The following is a 22,576-nucleotide window of genomic DNA, read 5'->3' as shown; positions in this document are numbered from 1 at the left end:
GTATGCAGTTTTGCTCAAATCAAGCCCAAGAGCTAAACATTTAGCCTTCAAGGAGTTATCTTCAGCTGTTATTGAATCCTCCTTTTCAAGGTTTTTCAGTATGTCCTCGATTTTGATATTATACTTATTGAAATAGTCTTTACGACAAGGGTCATGATATTGGATATCAGCCGCAAAAATATCATCTACCTCGCACATTACTGCTGTTTGGGTATACACATGATCCTTGAACAGCATTGCCGCATTTAGTGGTTTCCGAGCCATTGGTTTTTCACAGATTCTGAACAATTTGTGTATTTTCTTCTGTTTGACTGTTTTGCAATCTGAACCACAAAAGATACATACACTTTTAGTTGCACTGGTCTTAAATCTCAGGCTTCGTCGCTCAGTTGGATCATTAACCCTTTATGGGGCAAATAACCATATGTAGTCACTTCCGCACACACTGAAAATTCCCTCCCCCTGCCTCCATTTGGAGTTGTAGAGTCATGTGGTTTTCTCTCAGCCAATTAGGGAAGATCAAGCTATCTTACAAATATTGACATCATAGCATCTGACCAATCAGCAGTGGACTACAGCACCTCAAACACAACCATCTGGCAGAAATCACATATTTTAGGTTTTTGAACCTGGCTCATCCCACAACTATCATTATACTTTTTTAAATGCACAAAATCACAACTCCTATGATAACAACACGTAATAAGTGTACACACCAACACAAAGAATAAAGAGTAGATTTCCTTACTTTCCTTGATCTCACAAGTCATCTTGCTTGACAGCCATATAGCCTACTCTGCTATGACCTCAGGTTACTATGGCTGCCAAGTAAACTTTTGTTGAAAAGAAAAAGTTGTGGTGATGACGTGATGACAGCAATAATTTGGAACAGGTAGGAAATGTGAGCTTTTAAAGTTTAGGTCAATAAATAACCGGCAATTCCTGTTTGTTGCTAGTGGTATGTAATTGGTAGACTGTTTTTTATCCATTTTCTTTATATTAGAATGCTTATACTCTTCTATGACCTTACAATCATGGTCATTTTTAACATTGTGATCACCTCAGTAAAGCTGTTGCTTCATGAGTGAATATACGCATATTTAATGAGATATCACCTCATTTGCATATTTAGAAATATTTTTTTAGAAAAAGTGTAATACAAAAAGTATTTCTCTTAATATGAAGATTAATCTGGTAGAAGTTTATGAAGATATCTATAAAGGGAAAAAAAAGTCCCATTGACCTGTAGTGTGAGAATAGTGCGATAATAGGGTGGTCATTTTCAGGACTTTCGTCCCGGATAGAGATTTTGGCACACATCCCATGTTATTCAGTGGGGTCATATTAGTTAAGAACAGTTGAGATATTCTCCGCTAAATGAAGCGCATACAAATCTCTCTCAGGTCCTTTACTATTGTGCTGTTGATCTCATGGGCCTCTTGATTAGTATCAACACACACATTACTGCACACCACCCTCTCTGCAAATGCTTCCTCACAATGTAGCATGACACATTTTAATACTTTTATTTGGACCTCAGCGCAAGGGAGGAATTACAGATCCAAACAGTAATGGAAATATTCTGTAGGTTTGTGCAAATGCGATCAAACATGGTACATACTACTGTACTATGGGTAGATATGACATCTTTGTCTCCAAATGGACACACACACTCTCTCTCTCTCTCACTCACACACACACACACACACACACACACACACACACACACACACACACACACACACACATACGTGTGGCTGTAATTCAATACAGTATGCTATTTATGTAAACCAATTAAGTCACAGCTATTTGTTGTAAATGCACTGAAATCACACCTGCAGAAGAACTATCGTAGCCGTGTGGGTGGGACTAGGATTCAGGGATCACAGTCCTCTGATTTTACTGCTCAAAAATGAAAAATCACCAGAAAAAGGAAGGGTTTTTTTTGGTACATGCTCATTTACATCATTACTATATACTTATTGATCAATGACATTTTCATAATTTATATTGACGCCTTCATGGTCCACGTCACAGAAAACTCTTCATCGATCGTGTGAGTGTGTGTGTGTGTGTGTGTGTGTGTGTGTGTATGGACTGAAATGTCAAGGAAACGTTTCTGGGCTTGTCAACCAGATAACCATACTGTACATGTCGGGCTAATGAATCTCTGGCCACTTGCTTACGTCATAGAACCAGATCCCCCTGTTATCAGCTCAGGATCAGGCAGGCTACCATGGCCCTTGGGGAACAGTGACAGCTCCACAGCTACTCACCCTGGATGATTCCAAACATTAAATGGGTCTATTGAAAGGGTTTTCTAAAAAATAAGGTCTATACATTTCATTAAAAAAGTTACACAAGTTGCCTCACTTGCCTTATGTATTTCCATTATTTAGCATTATGGAACTAAGTATAATTTTTATAGTGTGTCTGTGTGTGTGTGTGTGATTGAGGCACATCTATGATATGATCAAGGACCTGCATTTCTTCATTCTTGTTGCATTCCTTTCCGTGTACCTGGACGTGGTTCATGGACACAGCAGGGGACACGATGACGTAACATTTAAACAACCTTCTTTGAGACATCACACTGATCAAGGACTCACACACATGGAGGCTGCTATGCTCCCACCATACATCTGCACCACAGCAATGAAGCACATTGAGAGAGAAAGAGAGAGAGAGAGAGAGATAGAGAGAGAGAGAGAGAGAGAGATAGCGGAAGAGAGGGGGAAGAGAGGGAGGGGAGAGCGTGAGAGAGAGACTAGAGAGAGAGGGAGGGAGGGGGAGCATGAGGACCTGACATAAACTGTCTTGCCGGCTCAGTAGTGTGTGTGTGTGTGTGTGTGTGTGTGTGTGTGTGTGTGTGTGTGTGTGTGTGTGTGTGTGTGTGTGTGTGTGTGTGTGTGTGTTTGTGTATCCCCTCAAGATGAAAAAAGTACTTCTTATCTTATGCTGAAGAGTGCTGAAGAGTGCCCCTAGTGGAGAACTGCAAACTGCAAAGACATGCCAGTATAGAGAGTAGTGCTGAAGAGTGCCCCTAGTGGAGAACTGCAAACTGCAAAGACATGCCAGTGTAGAGAGTGCTGAAGAGTGCCCCTAGTGGAGAGAACTGCAAACTGCAAAGGCATGCCAGTGTAGAGAGTGCTGAAGAGTGCTCCTAGTGGAGAGAACTGCAGACTGCAAAGGCATGCCAGTGTAGAGAGTGCTGAAGAGTGCCCCTAGTGGAGAGAACTGCAGACTGCAAAGGCATGCCAGTGTAGAGAGTGCTGAAGAGTGCCCCTAGTGGAGAGAACTGCAGACTGCAAAGGCATGCCAGTGTAGAGAGTGCTGAAGAGTGCCCCTAGTGGAGAGAACTGCAGACTGCAAAGGCATGCTATAGAGAGTGCTGAAGAGTGCCCCTAGTGGAGAGAACTGCAGACTGCAAAGGCATGCCAGTGTAGAGAGTGCTGAAGAATGCCCCTAGTGGAGAGAACTGCAGACTGCAAAGGCATGCCAGTGTAGAGAGTGTTGAAAAGTGCCGCTAGTGGTAAACATGGACCAATTTTGTCATAAATTTGACATCTATAATAAACAATTTGTTTCCTCTTTTTGTATACATTGTTGGTAATCAGAAAAGCTCTGCTAAGCCAACAGCCAGTCTCATCTCTTACAAACACAAATGACACAAACAAATGTCATTCATTTTGAAACAAAGACAAATGAAAGAAATTATAATCATAGATGACATAATATTGTATAGTCAGTGCTAAGATGGTGTTTTTGTATGTTTACAATGTGTGCTTTTTTGACCAAAAAAATACACATGATGTTAAGCACCATAATTACCCAACTGGATCCCTTCATGTTTTAGGCCATCACAAGGGAAGGAAAGAGTGGAGGGAGAAAGGAGGTTTGAGTAAGGATTTACCAATAAGAGACATGTACTGTATGAGACATGTACTGACAGTTTAGCAATGGCAAATATAGGTCATGCGAGTTAAGGGTATTCTGCCTGAGGCAGTAATACAGTATTAGGAATACTCTGAGAGAGAACATGCTACGACATGAAAATGCTGATGGATGTATATTTACTGTATTGACCAAGTATCTCACTTGGAGTAGCCACATTACTTACGTATCGCATGGATCCCATGCTGTGTCTAAGAAGTGTCCACGTGTATTTCGACATGTATGAGGAGTTTAGGAAAATACCATTGTAGTCATAAGATGGGGCCTGGCCCTAGAGAACTTTGAGTAGTGTTACTGGAACATGATGTTCCTCTCCCTTGGTCATCCATCTAACTTAATGTCCATAAAGTGTACTGTGTGGCTTGTACGGCATATTTCTTGTGTTTCTGTGTATGCATGTGTGATCAAACATATCCAGGAACACTCAGGTGTGAGAAATCACTGCAGGTTTATTCATGATACCAGGAGCAGGTCACTGAGACCTGGATTCTGACATCAGTGTTAATTTCATTCATACAGTACATGTTATATAATTATAACTAAAAGAAACACAAATTAATGGGGAGGAAAGAGTTAAACCTTCATGACAAGATGAGCTCCTTTGCTGTTGATATGAACACACCTTGATATCCTGAGACAGGACCAGTCCAGCCAGTTCTTTATAGGGAGTGTCTGAGACTCAAGGAAATGAGAAGAACATAAAACTCACAACTGTAAGTGTCTCTGTTTACTAAATATGAGTTGCTTTCAATGATTGTTACATTTATCGTGAGGTTTTCAGGCGTCTGTACATAACATCCACTTTACTCTCATATAATTATTGTCGATGACACTATTCTAGGACCTCTATTGAATATAACCATACAGTATGTGAAAATTTGCATAGGTGTTTTTTCAGTTAGATGAAAAACTTAAAAATCTCAAGACTGACTCAAAGTTCCTGAAAGGGCCCCGGACTTCCGAGTGTTAAGGTAAGAGCAGAATGGCTCAGTGCCCATACGTCTCCAATGTTTGATCCTGATATAGCATTCATGTATACAAGCAACATGGTGGTTAGTTCTATTAGAACGTCACAGAAAGAACTCTGAGTTCAACTTTACCACCTTTTGTTTTGAAATATATGCCTTGAAGATGCAGTCTGTTAAGTTTCTTTCTTTAGAACTTTCTCTTCCTGGACACTCTAGGGAGAATTAAACATTCATGACATGATCAATAATTCTCTGTACTTTGCTTTTCATTCCATCAATGGGACTAGACTTTCACCTGGGAGGTTGTATCAGAAGTTACAAATCTAGTTTGATTTCTGTTCAGTTTGTGTATTTCCTTGATCAAACTCACTGTGTGATCTAAATATGTGGCATTAGAAAGGGGGTGTATGAGAGAGGATGAAAACAATAATGATATGGAGGGTGGAAATAAGAACAGCATATTTCCATGAAGTGTGTGTGTGTGATGGCAATTTGCCAGGCATTTGTGTGAGGAGGGAGTTCAAGACATGACAAGCTGTTTTACTCTTGAGAGTAGCCTATCACCACACCTGACCGAACAAGTCTATTCAGTTGTCTAGAGAACTGTGAGTTCCTTCCCCCAACATGAGTGTGATAATGATCAGTGAGTTTCTCTTGCCTGTTTGTAAGGGCCTGTAGCCTTTCAACAGTTTGACATAAGATGAGAGTGGCACTTTCACTTCTGCTTCCAGTCAGACTGTAATCCAGAACTAGAAAACGTAATTTCGAGGAAATTACCAGTGCATGCAAAAGCAAGACATAAGATAAAATGTGAAACAAACTTAAATTTACAAACCGAACCAATACGTGATTGGACTTTTACTCTCTGAAGCTTGACTTTTCCACCTCTGAGTGTGAGTGCGTGTGAGTGTGCGTGCGTGTGTGTGTGTGTGTGTGTGTGTGTGTGTGAGTGGATGTAAGTGGATGTAAGGAGCATGGCTTTCTATGATGCAGTGAAATGGGGGAGTTAGGTTAGAATGTTGTGGAGTGCATGGAGAAGTGTGGTATATGAAGTGCTGCAGTCAGGTGTGTATGAGTGAATGGGTAGACAGAGAGAGCTGATAATGCAGGTTCAATTTAACTGGCTGTCAATTAAACTTGATAGGGCCGTGAGCAGCTGGCTCTTGACACAGGTGCAAATCAGCTTAATCAGCAGTGCAGTGCGATAGACCTCTGAAGTTCGCCTACAAAAAAGCTTGCCATATATGGGCAGTTGGCTTCAATTAACTCCCGGATCTCCTTATATGGGCAAGCATAGCAGCTTCAGAGGTCTATGAAAAGTCAATGGGGAAACATATTTTGCTAATATTTCAAAAAGTATCAAGTTTACAGAACTGAAATATACATACAATTAGTCTTATTTTCAAGACCTACGTAACAAAGTTTGAACCAAGTTTCTACGTTAAACGGTTGAAGCGAATTAGGACCTGGTTAGGAGAATAAGAAGAAGAAGAAGAAGAAGAAGAAGATGCCTAGGGAGAACAGAACAGTGCATTTGCATGCACTGTAATAAGAAGAAGAAGAAGAAGATGCCTAGGAAGAACAGAACAGTGCATTTGCATGCACTGTAACTAGAGAATGTAATTCCAGGGAAATTACGAGTGCATGAAAATGCAAAAATGTATAGATACAGTAGATAATGTAGATATAGTTACTAAGGTGTAGCTAGGGTAAACATGGTGGTTGCATAGTTTAAAGAAAGCTGATAGTGTGAAGGTAGACAGTTTAAAGCTTAAACATTACAGTTCTAACTGAACTAATGATTTCTAGCAGTTATGCTAAAAATGCTAACGATGCTAACTATGCTAACAATGCTAACCAGGTTGATTAGCTAACTTAGCTAATCATTTCTAACAGTTATGCTAAAAATGCTAACTATGCTAACAATGCTAAAAATGCTAACTATGCTAACAATGATCACTATGCTAACAATGCTAACCAGGTTGATTAGCTAACTTAGCTAATCATTTCTAGCAGTTATGTTAAAAATGCTAGCTATGCTAAAAATGTTAACTATGCTAACCATGCTAACTAGCTAACTTGCTAGTGAGGACTTTTATTTTGAAACATTTGTTGATAGGGTATCCTATGGTGGCCACTATCAGGAATAAAGAAGTTACTGTAGTAAAATCATGTTGGTTGCTATGGAAACGGTCATAAACACTTAATTTTAATGGTTGCTATGTTGGTTGCTAGGTACATGGAGGTTTCATGTAGTTGACTGGAGGCATAGTTGATGATAACTGACAGTTGGAATGGTTGAACAGTTAAATAGTTTAGTAGTTTCAATGGTTAAATGATTTAATAGTGTATTATTGCAGTGAGGACTTTTATTTTGAAACAGTTGTGGAAAGAGGAAACAGTTAACAGGATACGTAGTCTTCACAGAGAGATTGTATGCTTAAAGCCTGAGAGAGAGAGGGCTGCTGCAGGTGGGGCTGGCCACCTGGCATAAGATTCTAATTGCTTAATGACCCGATTGTGATGTCATAGAGGCCAATGTTAAGTCTATGGGGAAATTTTTAATAGTTTTTAATTTATAGTTTAAAAAGTATAAACGTTACAAAGTTGAAAAATACATAGCAGCATTCCCCTATTTAAGACCTACGTTGCGACGTTTGAATGAAGTTTCTAGGTTAAACGGTTCAAGCTGAATAGAAAAAATGAATTTGGTAAGCGGAATAATAATAACTAGAAATGCAATTCCAAGGAATTACCAGTGCATGAAAATGCAAAAATAGATAGATAATGTGGATATGGTTACTAAGGTGTAGCTAGGGTAAACATGGTGGTTGCATAGTTTACAGAGAGTTGATAGTGTGAAGGTAGACAGTTTAAAGCTGAAACATTCCAGTTCTAACTTAACTAATGATTTCTATTCCTGTTAAAATGATAACTATGGCAACAATGATAACCAGGTTGATTGTTAACTTAGCTACTGATTTAATGCAGTTATGGTAAAAATGTTAACTATGCTATCTATGTTCACAGTGCTAACCAGGTTGTTTAGCTAACTTAACTGATGATTTCTAGCAATAATGCTAAAAATGCTAACTATGCTAACAATGCTAAAATTGCTAACAATGCTAACCAGGTTGATTAGCTAACTTAGGTGATGATTTTTTGCAGTTATGTTAAAAATGCTAACTATGCTAACAATGCTAAAATTGCTAACAATGCTAACCAGGTTGATTAGCTAACTTAGGTGATGATTTTTTGCAGTTATGCTAAAAATGCTAACTATGCTAAAAATGCTAACCAGGTTGATTAGCTAACTTAGCTAATCATTTCTAGCAGTTATGCTAAAAATGCTAACAATGCTAACTTGCTAGTGAGGACTTTTATTTTGAAACATTTGTTGCTAGGGTATCCATGGTGGCCACTATCAGGAAACAAGAAGTTACTGCAGTATAATCATGTTGGTTGCTGTGGAAACGGTCATAAACACTTAATTTTAATGGTTGCTATGTTGGTTGCTAGGTACATGGAGGTTTCATGTAGTTCACTGGAGGCATAGTGGATGATAACTGACAGTTGGAATGGTTGAATGGTTGATAGACATATAGTATAATGAATGATGATAGTTTAATGGATGTTGATGCAGAAAGTTTAATAAATGTTGATATTTTAAAAGTAGATCGTTTAAAAGTTGTTCATAGACTGATAGTTTAATGCAAAGATGTAAAATTGAATTCAGAAGTAATATAAGAGACCCAGTTGATAATATAGTTCATGCATAATGAGGGAGCAAGAGAGATTAATTTAGTTTGAACATCTAAAATTCATGTGGTATCAAATTACATCAGTAAAACATTGTTGATTCATGAAATACTTTATTTTAAAGGTTATGATTTGTAGACTACTTCTATTTAAAATTATCAGCATGTAAAAGGTCTGATGATTAGATTCCTCCAAGATCATTAGCCTCAAATGCAATAAGCTAGAGACGGGTTCATAGGGCACAATACAAATCAAATAGCCTCTGGATGTAGATTTTGACGTTTCTGACCTTTCATTAAATATATATTTTTTTATCTTTATCTTGATATTGAAAACAAGCAGTCTAAGGGCTATTTCATTATTTAATTCAACTTTATTTTTTGTAATTTAAACATAGACACCTGACATTGTCTCAAGGACATTAACATCCATTTTGAATATTACATGTAATATCAGGCAACCAAACTACTCTCAAGCACATATGTTAAGCTTGTGGGCGAAGTTGGAGGAGAATGATTTGGTATAACATAATTTGGTGAATACTAAGTTCATGGGGAAGCTTAAATATGCTTATCTATGATCCAGGATGATGTGCTAGTGGTCTCAGTAGTACAATCAGGTTTGTATTGGAGGACAGCTTTATTGTATGAGTAGTCCAACTTTTAATTATTCAATGTCCATTTGTTCGCTCTACAAAAAAGTAAAAGATTCTTGGACGCTACACAATTACACCGAAATCATTGGTTGATCTTTTGTGCCAATCATTATAAAGTCATAGAAATTCAGTTTTTTAGGTGTCAGGAAAAAGTCAAGGAATTGTATATTTGACTTACATTGGGAACCCTGATTTTGGTAACCTGTTTACATAGCACAATTGTTCATCATTTTTGTCCTAAAACATTCATCATATTTCATTACTGTTTTCCCTTAATTCTAGTTGTTATAATGTTGATAATGGTTCAAAATTAGTAAAATGTGTAAGTTGATATAAAGGTTTAAAAGGAGTAAAATGTGTAAAATGACATGATGTACAAAAGATTTGATGTACAAAAACTTAATTAAGAATACAGAACACAGGATCATGATAACTGTAATATGTCTGTAGAACACCTGAATGGGCACAGTGCTGAGGATCAGAGATGAAGATGTTATCCAACAATGTGTTCTTCTCAGTGGTGGAGGTGGTAATGAGATTTGTGAATCCTTTAGACTGGAACAACTCATAGATTGGCTTTCTTCCATTGGTCAACATGTCCTCATTAAAATCCCCACAGACTATAACTGGACTATCAGCAATAACATGTAAAGACTCCAGTAGATGGCAGAGATTCGGCAAAAATAGGTTCGTGTTGTAATCCGGTGGTCTGTAAATCACTGCAATTAGTAGTGGAACTGGAGCAGCAAATTTCAAAACCAGGAATTCGAGATCAGTCACACCCTGTATGTATGGCATGTGATGGGCTTGAACATGGCTTTTTACAAACATAGCAACTCCCCCACCATTTTTCTGTGCAAAATGTGAAAGAGTAGTGTATGACACATGTCTATTGCGCTTATACATTCGATAGTTCTCCAAATGGATATTTTCTGGGACAAATGTGCCAAAAAGGTGTGTTTCAGTAAAGCACAAAATATCTGCGAGGCACAATTCATGATGTCTCTTAATGTCATCAATATGGGCTGACAGTCCTTCAGTGTTGTGATGGATCAGTGTTAAAGATGGTGATCTCAGAGTGGGGAGGCAGTGAAGAAGGGGCATGGCATTTCTAAAGTCGACTTTTTGCATACTGTCCACGGAAACGGTCACTTCTGGATCGGCATATATTTTATTTTCATCAAAATCAACTATGCGTAGACCATGTAGTGAAGTCGTTCTGCTGAGAGCAACGTATGCCATGCCAGGTTCAAATATGCGCTGTAACGAGACCACTGCAGAAACTGTCGTCATGCCTTGACATTTATGTATGGTACAACCAAAGGCTAGAGTCATTGGAAATTGGTGACGAACCACACCCTTTTTACTAAGAGGTTCCTCTACTCTTTCAATGTACACCAAATTGTCCGGTCCTTCTGGTCCTTTATTGCGATGTCTTTGCCCTGCATTGGGACTGTCCAATTCAACACCAAGCATTTTTACAAGTGATCTGCCATCTTGGTCATGATAAACAATTTTACCAATCTTTCCAAATGAACCATTCACCAGTCCATCTTCCACATCTATGTTTCTTATTAGCATCACACGAGCACCATCAGCAACTTGTAGTCTGTCTGGTAAATCTCCTTTATGTCCTTCAAAAGGTGCACTCTGTCTTTCCATCCGACCAGTTCGTAGATCTTTCTTATAGTCATGTGCATCAATGTTGATCAGATCAGAGTATAGAGCAGATATTGTGTTTGCATTGTGTTGGTTTACTTCTTTATTTGTAGCAAAAACATGCAGAATGTCTTTGGGACAGTCATCAGCTTGACATATGGCCTGTGCAAGTAGAACTCTGTCTGCTTCAGATAATGCCTCTTCTTTGCGTTTCACTCTTATCCTATTGAGCAGCTCAGCAAATGGCACATCATCTTTCTGCCGCATGATTTCTGTGAGAGTGACTACTTGGAACCGATCCTTCCAGATATCAAGAACATGATCCTCAAACACACAGAGAGGTTTGGCTTTACCGGGGGGACTTATCTGGTTGAAATCGCCACAGGCAAGTATTGAGACTCCGCCAAAAGGTTTTTTGCTGCCTTTGATTTCTTGCAGTCTCCAATTGACATATGCAAAGAGTGATTTTGATATCATGGACACTTCATCAATGACAATTATTTCAACATTGGATAAGGTTGCTCTCACTTCATCTAGACGGTTTCCAAGGCACTGGTAAGGTGGTTTAAGGCTTCTTGGTAGTTTCAGTACAGAATGCAGTGTCTTGCCAGATATGTTGTAAGCTGCTGTGCCAGTAAATGATGTGAGAAGGACAGTGGGCATGGACATGTCTCTTTCCTCTGTGATGCGAGGTAACTTGCGGAGTATCTTTGATGCCTCTGTGTAAATGCATTTGATGAGGTGTGATTTACCAGTTCCAGCTCCACCAGTGACAAAGTAAAAGAACTGATCGGCATTCTGTCCACATACGCGTCTCATGCACCATTTACGCACTGTATAGAATATAGATGCCTGCGTTTGATTTAGATTTTGATACATGTTACGGACCACAGTGGGGTCTATTTGAGGAGCCTCAAACATTGGTGCTGCACTTCCTCTGTTTGTGGTACTTGAGCTGTATTCAGGAATGTCATCTCGTTCATTCATTTCTTCTGGATTCATTTCCTCACGCTCAGAAATGCACTCAAGTCGAAGAAGCTCTGTCTCAGGTGCAAGTGTTGTCCATGCATCCTCCATAGGTCCATTTTCTTCTATGTTCTCAATAGCTTTCTCTATTGCATCACTGTTCTTTTCATATTGTGACCTGTTCTTCTTGACAACAGAAACTACTCTCTCATTATAGTCTCTTCCAGGAAGACATACATAGCCTGATGTATAAAATGACTCATACGTTGGAAATCCTGTGGGTTTCAGTTGTGAATCTGAACGATAAGGGAGGTACAGTTTGAGCAATGTGCCATAGAACTTCTCTGGAGTCTTTTGCTCAGAAAATCGGGCATATCTGATAATGGCAGGCTTTCCTCTTGTTCGCTTTTGAATGAAGCCCATTTCATTTTGAAGTGGTAAAACCTTTTTTCCTTCTTTCTGCCTTCCATACACAACTCTGTAAGTGGAAGCAAACTCTGCCAAAAACATTGTTGCAAACTCTGGTGTATCTGGTCTGTTTTTGTATTTATCTGGCATTCCGGACATCCAAACATTCTCTGAATCAGGAATTCTGTTATTCAGGTATCTTAATGGGACACTCATTTTTAAAGCATTGTCATCAGTGGGTATAAATATCACATTTCGAGAGCAAGACTTCAGTTTCAAGCTACAGACTCGTGCAACAGCCTCTTGAACACTAACTTCTCTGTTTTTGGAGTATGCTTGCATGATTTGTTTCATTTCCTCAGTGTCAGAGGTATTGGATTGAGACGTGTCAGACACAACTCTTTTCAAATACTCACTCATCTCATGTTCAGCTTTGGAAATGTATGATAAGATGTACATCAGACAGGAATAAGGGTTCAGGATGAACTGAATATCAATATTTGCATTCCAGGCCCTTAACAAATGCTCATTATAGCCATTAATCCAGCAGTCCTTTGGTTGACGTTTCATCACTAGCACACTGGACGTTGTTAATGAACTGACACAGTTTAGGTATTCCTCATAGCTTAAGTTGCATTGGGCAAGTAGATGTGGGATGCTTTCAAACAATGTTGTGGAATTATTCAGCAATTCCCATAAAGGCCTCAGCTTAGTTTTGGCTTCTTCAGGAGACATGGAAGAGCGGTCATGATCAGATTCATCGTCAGATTCGTCCATGAGCTCTACTGGCATGGGTCGTGTTATAAATGTGCTCTCGACAGGCTGTTTCGGGAATCCAAACCGACAGTGCTTATTTCCTTTCTTACATGACTTTGAGTGCCTTTTGCTGTGGGTTTGCACCTCTGTCACTATTTTGAAAAGCTCAGGGTCTGTATTTGGGTCAGGCAGCTGACATGTTATGTACTTGTCCACAAATTCACACACTCTCTCATCTGGGTCATCTTCAAATACAGGTGCGTTCTTACACCAAACCAACATATGTATATGAGGCGAACCTCTAGCTTGATACTCCACTCGAAAAAAGTAGTCAATGACCTCACCAATGGGCTGTGCTGGTGACAAAAGTAGGTGTCTGAGAAGTGCATCAACACGCTTGTCAAACATGCGCATGGTGGTGACAGGGTTGCTACGTAAGATCTCACATTTTGATGCCCAGTCAAGCTCAGAAAAGTCAACCTGCTCTCCTTGCTGTGCCTTTATTGTTTCTATGACCTCTGGCCATCTCATTTCAGCAGCACTAAATGTACAGAAGAATGTTGGGGTACCCAGCTGACGAAGCATTGCAAAGAGGTCTCTGAGTGTTCTTTCCCAGTATGCAGGAGTACCTCTCAAAGGTTGCATGAATCGTGTGGCATCTTTGTTCCGTATCAGTTTTTGCACTTCATGTTTGTCTTGAAGCAATCTTGCAGTTATTTTGCGTCCATCTCTGGTCATAGGTTTTCCTTTACGCAGTTGAATAGACATAGAAGACTTTGCCAAATGCATTTCTGTGATAAATTGTGCAAAAAATATATAATTGGAGTCGAGAGCAAATCGATTGTCAACACAAAAGAGACGTGCATTGAAATATCTGCTTGGTGATAATTTCATTGGTCTTTGTGTTTCATCCAAAGTGTTCATTCCAGTGGGGAACTGTACAGGGAAAGCCATTGCCTCTAGTTTGGGAACTCTGAAAAAACTCACTGGTCTGTTTCCTTCTGCTGGTGCCACAGTGAATATACCTTCACCAAATGTGATCATTTCCTGTGCAATATCAGCTGGCTGTAAGCATGAATCTATAGAGCATCCACCATTTTGTTGACTTGTGTCCTGCTCAGAGTTAAGTGAATCTTGGTTATCATATAACTCATGTGTTTCATTATTAGGGTGATTGACTGCACTATTTGTTTCTGAATGTTCTGGGTCAGTAATGTCAAACTCGTCCACTGCATCAGTCTCCATTAAATCAACTTCTTCTGCTGCACTGATGTCATTTTCATCTGCCAAGCCATTCATTCCATCCCCAAACGCTTGTGTATCATTAGTTATGGTTATGTCCTTGTACTCTGAATGCATCTCTTTCAGTTTGGATAAGGCACGCAATACTTTGGTCATGTCTACAGTTTGGAACTGGTAATGTCCTGTGTAGTTCATTCTTCTTTTCAACTTCACTTTCAAAAGTTGTGACTGGCTGTTGGGTCTAGGCAAAGCATTGACTGTTGATTCTACCTCTGAAGGGACACACACAACTCCACCATGTATTAACTTCTGCTGGCCTTTGGGAAGACTGATTATTTTTGCAAATGGTATGTACCGTGCAATGATGTGTCTTTCAAGTATATTAAGATTACTGAGCTCTGGAGGAATTGGTGATAGCTCTAACATATTGTTTACAGCAATGGCCGGCATTTTCCCCATCTTTAAGTTTTCATCACAGCTGTAACAAATCCACTCTGTCTTTTCATCTGATGCACAACATGATTGAAGTGCACTGCACTGCTCGCTGCATGTATGTACATATTCGCCTGTTAAGCATCGATCAACCATGCCTCGATTCTTTCGATAACATTCATGATTGCACTCTTTTACCTGGTTATAAAACAAAGCTCTGTGACACACTGTACACACAAAAGTAGGGCCGTTCTGTACATCCATTTGAAAAGATGTGATGGCATCATGCAAAAGTGTGTTTTCTGTTTGTGTTGACTGTTGTTCAACCTCTTGCTCTGATTGAAGTCTGGACTGTTGTTCAAGCTCTTGCTCTGATTGAAGTCTAGACAGGCGTGTAAGATGACGGTACTTGCGCTGTATATTTAAAGCACACCGCATTTTGTTAAGCATTCTCTGGAAACTGTTATTTAGGCCCACACCTGCATTTTTCTTTTTTTGTAGAGAACAATAATGCCTGAAAATATGGTCATTTCTGTATCTGTCGGTAAAGATTTCCTTTTTTTTCTGCCGGTAAAAAGAGTCAATTCTGTATCTATTGTTAATGGTTTCCTTTTTTTTCTGCCTGAACAAAGGGTCAATTCTGTACCTATCAGTATAGGTTGCCTTTATTTTCTGCCTGAACAAAGGGTCAATTCTGTATCTATCAGTATAAGTTGCCCTTCTTTTCTGCCTGAAGGAAGCGTCAATTCTGTATCTATCAGTAAAGGTTTCCTTTTTTTTCTGCCTGTATGTTGGATCATTTCTATAGTGATGTTTCATGGTCAACTTCTGTCTTGAATGATAGGTTATATCATGGGCATAACGTTTCTGTATGTAAGCCTGCTGCCTTGATCTAAAACTCGAGTCACAGGAGTACCGGCTGTTGATGTATAACTTTTTTTTCAATTTATAATTAGATTCATGCATGTAACGGTCTCTGAGGTATGCTTTTTTATTGTGTTGAATGTCGTTAGCATACCTCTTTCGTTCATATTCCAATTTTTTCATTCTATTCTGTTCATAATATTTTCGCTGTCTGATTCTGTTGTTCTCGCTGAAGGACATGTCATTTTGTGCTTTGGCAGTTTTTCGGCGCCTGCGATCCTTATTACATTTAGGAAGTGAACTCACAGAAATGGCTGGAACGTGGAACTCTGCAGTCTGAGAAGGTTGCACATTGTCAGTGTGGCTTCCTTGCTCATTATTGTACACAGATGTAAATAATACTGGCATTAACTCATAAATCCATTCATCATGTGATTCAAGGATGGTCCAGAATGCAAGCAGATGATCAATCATGTCACTCAAGTTGATAAAGGTCAACATCACAGCAGTGCCATTGTTTGCTGGAAATCCAAAAGGTGTTCTTGAGTGTGGATCAAAAAGTCCATATTTATCATCAACTCTGAACAAAGCTATTGTTAAGCAACCTAATGTTAGCAGTGCAAACTTGACATCATTTGACAAACAATGCAGTCTTTCAGAGAGCTGTAGAAAGTCCACACCATCAGATCCATTTTGCCTCAGATAACCATAACGTGAGAGGCACTTCTCAGTATGATACATCTGTCCATAGATCTCAACACTATCAGGTAATTCATCAAGAGCCAAGTGGTCATGTGCCTCATTGCCTCTCATACGTAACCCTTCCTGTACTTCACTGTACATCAAATTACCTTTCTGCAAAACGTAGTCCAGATCATCACTGTTGAGCTCTGTTCGGTAGTGAAGTGTAGCGAGAAATACCAGGGAATTGCAGGTGCATTGCTTGTTACTGTTGTTCCCATATCTTACATCACCTTGGTAATGAGTTGCTTGAACACACGTGATGGCTCGCTCCATGTTCAAGTGGGGAGCAGTTACCTCATTTATCTGTTCTCTGTCATTCAAGTCACTCTGGTCTAATGAAGACTGAGGTGGTTCAACTTCAGAGAGATCCAACTTACGCCAACGTCTCTTTTGAGCCTCTGAGCGACGGCCTTTTCTTCCCATGTTTCAAAATATAACAAGCTAAATAGTCTAATGGTCAAGTCAAATCTAATATTTGTTTATCACAGATTACACACTAGCATATATACTCAATGTTCCACAGACAGAATTGAGACAAGTTACTTAATCAATGTAATCTGAGTATATAGACAAGACAGATGAGATTAAATGTTAAACTCAATATCCAAACACTAGCATTTATTTCAGTGATTTATTACAATGATCAGTGGGCCCAAAAAATGAATTGCCCTTGAGATGACCAGTTTTATGCAGAACTAGGATGGAATGTTGAAGTCCTCACACAGCCCAGGTTCAGTCGTGCAGCACAGCTCAGGTGTAAAAGTAGGTATGCAACAGCAAAGACAACTTTGAAAGATATTATTCAAATATAAACGTTGATGGGTATGTATATTTCACAGTAACAGTTCTCTATGTGAATAGTTAACAGACTGTAGTTATCCGTAATGGTTCAGAGTCTTTATATAGTTCAGAGTATGAGCTTTCACACAAAATATTTACTTAAGTTGAATTATTGATTAAATGATCAAATATGGCACTGGAACTGTTAGGTAGAGGTAACACTTGATGACACCGATGAAGAATGAGAGGCAGCCCTTGAGATCAGTTTTATGCAGAACTAGGATGGAATGTTGAAGTCCTCACACAGCCCAGGTTCAGTCTTGCAGCACAGCTCAGGTCTAAAAGTAGATATGCAACAGCAAAGACAACTTTGACAGAAATTATTCAAATATACAAACGCTGTATGTAAGGTATGTAAAAGTTCACAGAAATATAAACAGTTATACAGTTCAGAGTATGTGTGGTCAGAAAGTGATCAATTCTTGTCGTTATATGTTTGCAGGTATGTTTGTAGGTATGTTATGTTAAAGGATGCTCTGGTTCAGAGTGGTATTCAAGTTTTCAAGTTTTCAAGTTTCAAAGGAGTATTCAAGTTTCAAAGGAGTATTCAAGTTTCAAAGTCTCAAAGAAGTTGTCTGAGGGGACACAGTTATATGTAAAGAGTAGAGTATGTGCAGTCAAGTATGTTGTCAAAAAGTGTCACTTGTCGTTATATGTTTGCAGTAGGCGTAAGTGGGTTCTGTTGTATATGAGTGCAGTGCAGGGTGCGCAGACAGACAGGCACAGTGTCACAAGTGACAGACACCACTCTGACAGGGCTGGTCTGGAACAAGCCTGAAAGGGAAACAAAAGAGAAACATGTTAAACACTTCCAAAAATAAGGAACACAGCAACATTGCTGCTTTGCTTGCTTCACAGTGAAAAAGCATTATCGTTTCCATTCATTTCAGCAATACACCTGTAATACTAAAAGGATGAGTTAAGTGAAGTGAGCAAAGAAAACTAATACAAAATTCAGCACAGCTGTGTATTATGTAGATTAGGAGCAGATTTCGTAGGCAGCTGCACATTAGATTGTCGGCAATCATCCTTTGAGTTAAAAACTTGTGATGGTTGATTTTATTAAAAGTAACCATCATATAAAGAAAAAGTGGACACATTTGTAGTTGTGGATGGCGACATGGTAGGTACTTAAAAATATGTACCTACCATATCAAGACAAGCAACTGTAAAAAGTAGCTATTTTTCTTAAGTCAAGAAACACAATTTACATGTTTGTGTTAGCAAATAAAAGGTGTAAGCAAGCAGCATAGGTCTAGCAGTTAAAATAATTAAAATGACATACCTGAAGTCCGCAGCACCACAAATGAAGATTTTTTTTACCCGTGGCAAAAACCACAAGGGAAGGTGGAGATGGAGGGAGGAGATGGAGGGTGGAGGGTGGAGAATGGAGAAAGTCTTTAGAAAGACTATTGTTTTCTGTAGTGAATAAAGGGGAAAAGGTTGTTACCACTGCTATAACATTACAAGGCAACACAATTACATTAATTTAACACAATGCAACTTCACATCTGTGTGACCAAGTAATATCATTAGATTATATGGCATGACTTGTACTCAAAATAAGTTTATTGTAACATTAGAATCAGAAACGAATTGGGCCAGTAGGCTGATAGGCTCCATATTTATTTTAATTACAAGTCGACAAGTCTATTTTTGTTTTATCACCCTGTTGTCCATTGCTCATGCGCCTATGGAGGTTACTATTAGAGATGTTGGCAACAGCTAGCTTACGTTATGTGCTGGCCCTGTCATGTACGTCGGAGTTCAAGGCGAAGCGTTGTAGAGGCGTTAACGCCTCCAAGCGCCTGACATTGTCACCCGCGTTATTAATGTGACGCTCAAAGTTCAAATTAGTTAGCGTTGCTGCAGTGGTTTCACCATAAAATAAACTAGCAATAAACTCATTTTGTGCTAGGGCTCTTACAGCCTGCAGTATATTAGCCAAACGCAAAACACTGGTGTATTTTTCTAGAATGTTCGATGCAGCTGCCGTGTCTGGTGTAGCCAGTTTACAAGGCGAGTCAGATTCATAGACGCCGTTTTTCGACAATTCATACACCAAATAAAAGTGATGATATTGAATGTCACACAAACTATGTCGAGTTAAAGTAGATAATCGCTCGACAAACAGTAAACCCAGTAAATTTTCATTCCAAGAAAGTTACCTCACCTAACGTTACCTTCTAGCAGCCTATAGGTAGCTAACGTTAACGTTAATTAGTGCTAGCAGCTACGACAATTTCCAAATAACAGACTATGAGGCAGCTATGCTACTACCCTACCAAATGTAGGAAACAATTCGTAAACTTTGTTTTGAACAACATATACGTCGAATAAAAGTGTTATGATAGGGAACACCTCATAAAGCCTAAGTAGAAGATTTAGCAGGTGGTCTTTAGCTCGAAAGTTAACGTTAACCAGCCTTAGCTACCAGAGTCATTTAAGATACAAAGACTGCTGTTAGTGTTAACCTTACCAAAATATCTTTAGTGTTAACGTTAAGCAAACAAAACTTACGTTGGAGGTAATGTGATGAGTCACGGAAACACGAAGTAAGTCGAAGGCTCAGTAGGCTACCAACGTGACCGGCAATCCGCTGAGCTGGGACACGAATGTGTATAGAGAATGGGAATGTGACGTCGCGGACATTTCGCGGTTGCGCCGCGGTGGCGTCTGGGATACATACGTGAGGCCACTTGTACGCTGCTGCCAATACTGTACCATTGTAAACATCGTAAAACATTGCTAACTCGCTGTTTCTAACACTGTTTTTCACACATCATGGGACGAACCTGTTGTGTTGTTGGATGTAACGTCCGTGCCCACGATCGTCAGGTAAAAAAAATCAACAACGGAGTGTCTTTGTATTACTTTCAGGGTCTCACGTCCACTCTCCAGACGGTCTGTCATAGGGATCCATGTTACCGATCAAAGATATCTTTTCTATATAACGTTTCCTCGCGTCTGGCAGGAGCTTGTCTCTGTACTGTCCATTACTACTTCTACTACTAGTTTTTAGCATAGTAGCCTAAATGTTCACATCTAGTGTTACTGTTTTGGCTAGCCGATCTTGTTCGAAATATCATAGGTTTCCATAGGTTTCTTGTTTATAATTCGCGCCGCGGCCTCACCTAATGGAGGAAAAAGCCCTTTTTGTCCCAGAATGCACTGCGCCGCTAACTTCCGTTCCCATTCTCTATACTGTGTAGACGCCAGCCGGGTTCCAAGTCAAAGTGAAGAAGTCACGTGCGCGACTGAGTGATGTCATTGACTGAAGAGGTAGCTACCTAGGTTTGACAAAGTCAATTGACTATATATAATATTAGCACATTTCACACGACAGAGTTGATCCAAAATGATTTAAAATAAACAAAATAGTAAAACATTGTAGAACATAATATTAAATTGTATATGGTACTTTGGGGTTAACTGTAACCATTTTCTGAGGCTGTTGAATGGTGCAGGTGGCCTGTTGATTTGAGTGAATGGTGAACAGGTGGCCTGTTGATTTGGTGCGTTTTAAACGGCCTCAAAAATGGTTAACCCTAAAGTACCTATAATATAATAGGCCTATACATTATAATGGGATTATAATAAAATAAACCATTATCAGCAATCAAAATGATGCAGTTTAAATAGTTTTTAAAAGGTCCGCTGCGCACATTCGAATGTTAGTGACCAGGCAGATTTTTTCATTTATCCGCCTTGAGTAGAACATTTTTCTACTCTTTCAGCTCGGGGTGGACAGGCGGAAAATCCGCTTTCCACCTTGTGCAGATAATCGGCGCGGAATCCACTCACTTCCATTAAGAAACAACAGAAAATATTGCCAAGTCTTGAAAAATCCTAATGAATCCTAATGAAAAAAAAGAAGCTTAACAGTTCAATTCAATTCTATATTTCATTGGTAGCCAGTGCAGTTCACAACAGGAGTGATACGATCACACCTCTTAGTTCCAGTGGATAGGCCTAGCAGCAACATTTTGAACCATTTGTAATCTTGTGACAAAATAAGGTGAGTTGCAATAGTCAAGGCTTAATGTAGGCTACAAGCATGCAATGAACGTGACCAGAAAGGGTTGAAGCTGGTTGAAATATTATACTTGATGCCAACTTTGAACACTCCAGCAGTGATCAAAATGTGTTGTTAAAGAGTCGTAAGGGTAGATTAGGCAAATTCAACATTACCTGACGTTATTAAGCTGGAAGTAGTTGCTAGGCTGATGCTAGGGTACATGAGGTGGTTGCTAGGGTAAATAAGATTATTGCTAAGATGTTGCTAGGGTAGTTGTGGTGGTTGCTATAGTAACTCAAGGCATTGCTAGGCTGGTTGCTAGGTTGTAATTGTGGAAGTGGTTGATAGTGGTTTCATACTTAAATTGGTTGCCATGCTGGTTGCTAGGGTAATCATGCTAGGTATGTTAAAATGTTAACTATGTTAACAATGATAACCAGGTTGATTGGTTTACATCTAATGATTTCTAACAGTTATGGTAAAAATGCTAACAATGCTAACCAGGTTGATCAGCTAACTTAACTAATGATTTCTAAAAGTTATGTTAAAAATGCCAACTGTGTTAGCAATGCTAACTATATTAACAATGCTAACCAGGTTGATTAGCTAACTTAGTTGTTGATTTCTAGCAGTTATGCTAAAAATGCTAACTATGCTAACACTGCTAACTATGTTAACAATGCTTACCACGTTGATTAGCTAACTTAGCTAATAATTTTTAGCAGTTATGTTAAAAATGCTAACTATGCTAACAAAGCTTACTATGCTAACAATGCTAACCAGGTTGATTAGCTAACTTAGCTAATCATTTCTAGCAGCTATGTTAAAAATGCTAACAATGCTAACTAGCTAACTTGCTAATGAGGACTTTTATTTTTAAACATTTGTTGCTAGGGTATCCATGGTGGCCACTATCAGGAAACAAGAAGTTACTGCAGTATAATCATGTTGGTTGCTATGGAAACGGTCATAAACGCTTAATTTTAATGGTTGCTATGTTGGTTGCTAGGTACATGGAGGTTGCATGTAGTTGACCGGAGGCATAGTTGATGATAACTGACAGTGGGAATGGTTGAACAGTTAAATAGTTGAGTAGTTTCAATGGTTAAATGATTTAATAGTGTATTATTGCAGTGACGACTTTTATTTTGAAACAGTTGTGGACAGAGGAAACAATTTAACTGGCTTCGAGAGCCAGATTGTATGCTTAAAGCCTGAGACAGAAGTGCCTCTCATGCAGCGCCTCTCGCTCTTCGGGCCTCGATCCTCACTGATCTACATAAAGAATGATGGAGCGGCAATAATGGGATA

At 39.2% G+C, this 22,576-nt stretch overlaps 1 protein-coding gene across 3 annotated transcripts in view; it reads left to right on the top strand.

Annotated features, from left to right (window-relative positions):
* The first annotated feature begins 4,722 nt into the window (after positions 1-4,722).
* LOC134082140 (NACHT, LRR and PYD domains-containing protein 12-like) overlaps positions 4,723-22,576 on the top strand; it is a 64,252-nt gene continuing 46,398 nt past the window's right edge. For all 3 annotated transcript variants that reach the window (XM_062537881.1, XM_062537950.1, XM_062537814.1), the window contains exon 1: positions 4,723-4,925. The gene's annotated coding sequence lies outside the window, so the exon portion shown is untranslated. The remainder of the gene's footprint in view (positions 4,926-22,576) is intronic.

This window comes from Sardina pilchardus, chromosome 1 (assembly GCF_963854185.1).
Source record: "Sardina pilchardus chromosome 1, fSarPil1.1, whole genome shotgun sequence".
In the NCBI taxonomy this organism is placed as follows: domain Eukaryota; kingdom Metazoa; phylum Chordata; class Actinopteri; order Clupeiformes; family Clupeidae; genus Sardina; species Sardina pilchardus.
This window is presented reverse-complemented; position numbering and strand designations above follow the sequence as displayed.